Consider the following 5,727-nt stretch of genomic DNA (forward strand, 5'->3'; position numbering starts at 1 on the left):
GGGGGGGGGGGGGGGGGGGGGGGGGGGGGGGGGGGGGGGGGGGGGGTCAGAGGGCACAGCGTGGCAGAGGAAGGCACTGCCGGCAGAGACAGGCCCGGAAGAGGCCTGATCAACTCAGAGGGCAAGTCTTCCCACCTACCACAAGGTCCACTACAAGGCCTATCACCAAAGGGCTGGGACTGGAAAGAGCAAGGTAAGAAGCAAATACAGGGGCCCCTGTCCTGGACAGCAAACACTCCTGGAGCTACCACTTCATAGCCCAGAAATTTTTTTTTAAAAGCCCCTTTCAGGACCTCCAAAGACTAGGATGATAGAGTGAACCTCACTTTCTCCTAACCATGCCTCTGACCCTGAAAACATAGTAACTCTTGCCCCAGGGCAAAACCCTCTACAGTAAAGGCTTGGGATACTAGAGGAAGGGCGTGGCTAGGACCCTGCCTCAAAATGGGTAGAAAGCAGACTACAAAGACAAAGACTCTGGAGTCCTACTATCCTCAGAGGGAGGAACCAATCTCAGAGGGAGACAATGTGGACTCCACACCCAAAGCTGAAACTTCAACAGGGAATGGGTCCCAAGCACAGAAGGCTCTCCTAGATGAGATCAAAAGGAACTTTGAAAATAAAATGAGAGAGATAGAAGACAAAATGAATCATTCTCTCAAAACAAAAATAGCAGAATTAGAAAAACATTATAATGAGGAAAACATCTCTCTAAAAAGAAAAGTGTATGATATGGAAAAGGAGCTTCAAAAATTAACCAAGGAAAATGATTTGCTAAAAACCAGAATTAACCAAATGGAAACAACTCTATGAGGAACCAAGAATTAGCCAAGCAAAACAACAAGAATGAAAAATTAGAAAAAGAGGTAAAATACCTCAAAGAAAAAAATAACTGACCTGGAAAACAGACCCAGTAGAGATAATCTGAAAATCATAGGCCTACCAGAAAATTATGATGAAAAAATGAGCCTGGACAACATTCTCCAAGAGCTCGTGAAGGAAAACTTCCCTGAGATACTAGAACCTGAGGGGAAAATAGAAATCGAGAGAATCCACCGGACACCTGCTGAAAGAGATTCCAAACTGAAAAGTCCTTGAAATGTTGTGGCCAAACTCCAGAACTACCAGATAAAAGAGAAAATACTTCAAGTGGCCAGAAAGAAACAATTCAAATATCAAGAGTCCACAGTGAGGATTGCACAGGATTTGGCAGCCTCTACACTGAAAGATGGGAGGCAGTGGAATACAATTTTCCGGAAGGCAAAAGAGCTCGGATTACAACCAAAGATCACATACCCAGTGAGACTGAGCATATTCTTCCAGGCAAAGAGATGGTCATTCAATAATATAACAGAGTTCCAGACCTTCTTGATAAAAAAGCCAGAACTCAATGGAAAATTCAACCTCCAATTACGAGATGCAACAGTGACTTAGAAAGGTAAACAAGGAGAACACACACACCCTGCTATTTGATAAGAGCAAACTGGTTATAGACAAGTAGAGGGTATGACTATAAAATACACAAAATGATGATTTAAAAAAAATCTTATTAAGGGCTACAAAGGGACTGCAATGGAAGAAAGGGAATGGTTAAAGTGGAAAAGGGTAAATTATGCCACTCATAGAGGCATAAAAACTGTATAGCAGAGGAAAAGAAGGGAGGGAGTTGGGAAGCATATGAGCTTTTCCCTCATTGTTTCTGGTACAAGGAGGGAATAACAACCAGTTAAGCATAGGACTCTATAGAGAAGAAATGCAAAAAGTATCATTTTAGAGGGAAAGAGGGGAGGGAGAGGAGCTTTGCATGAGATTTATTTCTGTCACTCTTGATGCGAAGAAGAAATAGCATACTTCATTAAGTATAACAATATCCTACAGGCAGTAGGAGGGGGAAAGGGTTACGAAAGGGGGGTGGGAGTGGTTTGTAGGGAGGGAAGTAGTAAGGGAAAAGGGGAGGAAAAGGGAGGGGGACTGAAAAGGGAACACTGAGGGAGGTGGTGGTCAAAAGGAAAACTATTAAGGGGGGGAAGGGAGAAGGGAGGGAAAATATGAATATTAACAGGGGCAGGAATAGGATGGGGGGAAAGAAACAGATAACAATCATAACTGTAAATGTGAATGGAATGAACTCTCCCATAAAACAGAGACGGATAGCAGAATGGATTAGAAATCATAATCCTACAGTATCCTGTTTACAAGAAACACATTTGAAACAGAGGGATACACACAAGGTAAAGGTAAAGGATTGGAATAAAATATATCATGCCTCAGCTAATGTAAAAAAAAAAGCAGGGGTAGCAATCCTTATCTCAGATAAAGCAAAAGCAAAAATTGACCTAATTAAAAGAGATAAGGAAGGAAACTATATCCTGTTCAAAGGTACCATCGATAATTAAGCAACATCATTACTTAACATATATGCACCAAGTGGTGTAGCATCCAAATTCCTAGAGGAGAAGGTAAAGGAATAAGGGGAAGAAATAGATAGCAAAACTATACTAGTGGGAGACCTTAATCTCCCCCTCTCTGAACTTGATAAATCCAACCTCAAAATAAACAAGAAAGAAGTTAAAGAGGTGAACAGGATTTTAGAGAGGATAGGTATGATAGATCTCTGGAGAAAACTGAATGGGGATATAAAGGAATATACTTTCTTCTCAGCGGTTCATGGCACATACTCAAAAATTGACCATGTTCTAGGGCCTAAAAACCTCACAATTCTATACAGTCAGGCAGAAATATTAAATTCATCCTTCTCAGATCATGATGCAATAAAAATTATATGCAATAAAGGGCCAGGAAAAGACAGACTAAAAACTAATTGGAAATTAAACAATTTAATCCTAAAGAATGTGTGGGTCAAACAAGAAATTATAGAAACTATCAGTAATTTCATTCAAAAGAATGATAATAATGAGACAACATACCAAAATCTGTGGGATGCATTAAAGGCAGTTCTTAGGGGAAGTTTTATATCCCTGCGTGCATACGTGATTAAATTAGAGAAAAGGGAGCTCAACGAATTGGGCATGCAATTAAAAAACCTAGAAAAAGAACAAATTCAAAATCCCCAATTAAATACTAAATTAGAAATATTCAACACAAAATGAGAGATTAATAAAATTGAAATTAAGAAAACTATTGAATTAATAAATAAAACCAAGACCTGGTTTTATGAAAAAACCAACAAAATTGATAGACCCTTAGTCAATATGATAAAACAAAAGAAGAAAACCAAATTATGAGTATCAAAAATGAAAAGGGTGAATCTACCTCCAATGAAGAGGAAATCAAAACAATAATTAGAAATTATTTTTCCCAATTGTATGCACATAAATTTGACAATCTTAGGAAAATGGATGAATATTTACAAACATACAAGTTGCCCAGATTAACTGAAGAGGAAGTAAATTACTTAAATAATCCCATCTCAGAAAAAGAAATTGAACAAACCATCAGTCAGCTCCCTAGGAAAAAATCTCCAGGGCCTGATGGTTTCACTAGTAAATTCTATCAAACATTTAAAGAACAATTGATTCCAATACTCTACAAACTATTTGGGAAAATTAGTGAAGAAGGAGGCCTACCAAATTCTTTTTATGACACAAATATGGTACTGATACCTAAATCAGGAAGAGATAAAACAGAGTAAGAAAATTATAGACCAATCTCCCTCATGAATATAGATGCAAAAATTCTAAATAAAATGCTAGCAAAAAGACTACTGTGTTCCCCCGATAATAAGACCTATCCCGAAAATAAGCCCTCCCCTTACTGTGTAAGATTCCTCTAAAATAAGCCCTCCTCTGAAAATAAGCCCTATTGAGATTGCTACTGTAGTGAAGGTGATCCCCTGCGCTACACGCTACATTATGGTACCCTCTGTATGCACCGTCCTCCCCCCCGTGAAACGAATGCCGCACTCCGAGCTGCATCCAGTCAGAGCTGCAGCAGTGAGTGCGTCATCCTGTTCTTCCCCAGTGATTTGCTTATTGAATAAAGGTACATTTTTTTGTTCACATTTACCTGTTTATTAAAATTGCTGTCAATGTTCATTAAAATAAGCCCTCCCCTGAAAATAAGCCCTCTGGTGTTTTTCTGTCCAAAAAAAAAAAATAATAAGACAGTTTCTTATTATTGGGGAAACACGGTATAGCAACTTATCTCAAAAATAATACACTTTGATAAGGTAGGATTTATTCCAGGAATGCAAGGATGGTTTAATATTAGGAAAACCATCAGTATAATTGACCATATCAGCAATAAAACTAGCAGAAACCACATAATCATCTCAAAGGATGCAGAAAAGGCTTTTGACAAAATACAACATCCATTCCTATTAAAAACATTAGAAAGTATAGGAATAAATGGAGCCTTCCTTAAAATAATAGGTAGCATCTATTTAAAGCCATCAGCAAGTATTATATGTAATGGGGAGAAGCTAGAAGCATTTCCCATAAGATCAGGGGTGAAACAAGGGTGTCCACTATCACCCCTCTTATTCAATGTGGTACTAGAAATGTTAGCAGTAGCAATTAGAGAAGAAAAAGAAATCAAAGGAATCAAGTTAGGCAAAGAAGAGACCAAGCTATCACTCTTTGCAGATGATATGATGATATACTTAGAGAATCCTAGAGAATCAAGTAAAAAACTGCTTGAGACAATAAATAAATTTGGCAAAGTTGCAGGATATAAAATAAACCCTCATAAATCCTCGGCATTCCTATATATTTCCAATGAAATTCAACAGCAAGAAATAGAAAGAGAAATCCCATTTAAAGTTATAAAATTATAAAATATTTGGGAATCTACCTGCCAAAACAAACCCAGGACCTGTATGATCATAACTACAAAACACTTTTCAAACAAATAAAGTCAGATCTAACCAATTGGAAAAATATCAATTGCTCGTGGCTGGGTCGAACTAATATAATAAAAATGACAATTTTACCTATATTATATTATATATTTAGTGCCATACCAATTAATTTACCAAGTAACTACTTTATAGAGCTAGAAGAAAACATTGACAAGAACACATGATGAGAAGCTCTGATGTTGAGTATCAGTGGAAGGAGTACCTGAAAAACCTGAACTAAACGATGTCCAGCTATGCTTTGTATCATAACTTTTTTAAAAAGTTATGAAATATTTTAGGCTGGAGTTTCTGTGGACAATTTATTAAGACCCCAGATCACACTAAGTAGAAAGCAACCTTCAGAAATGATTATTGTTATTATTATCAATTCTTTTATTAGTAGTGAAAATAATAACAGGAAGAAGGAAAAGGAGGAGGAGGAGGAAGGGGAAGAAAGAAAGAACTCAATAGTTAGCCTTTAGATTTATTTAATAATATAGCACCATGATCAATTACTCCTTGGCATACTATGCCTTATCTGATCCACTGATAATTTTTTTTCTATTTTTTTAAACTTATAATTTATAATTATGGTGACTCTTTTGTAGTATAGTTTAACATCTAGTACTGCTAGGGAACTTTGTAATTTTAGTATTCCTTTTTTTTTGAGATCTCTTTCTCATCCCCTCATTCCTAGACTACTCACAATAGCCTAGGATGGGTCAGTCTACCTTGAGTCTCTTCCCACTCCTATCCATCTACAATGTAGCTATGAAATTGATAAAATACATGATAAACAATGTCACTTCTCTACTTTAAAAATTCCAGTGGCTCCCTATTATCTCCATGATAAAATATAAAATTCCCTA

This window comes from Petaurus breviceps, unplaced genomic scaffold, assembly GCF_028583685.1.
Source record: "Petaurus breviceps papuanus isolate PSGF00001 unplaced genomic scaffold, PetGlider_PUasm1.0 90769, whole genome shotgun sequence".
NCBI classification, from domain to species: Eukaryota; Metazoa; Chordata; class Mammalia; order Diprotodontia; family Petauridae; genus Petaurus; species Petaurus breviceps.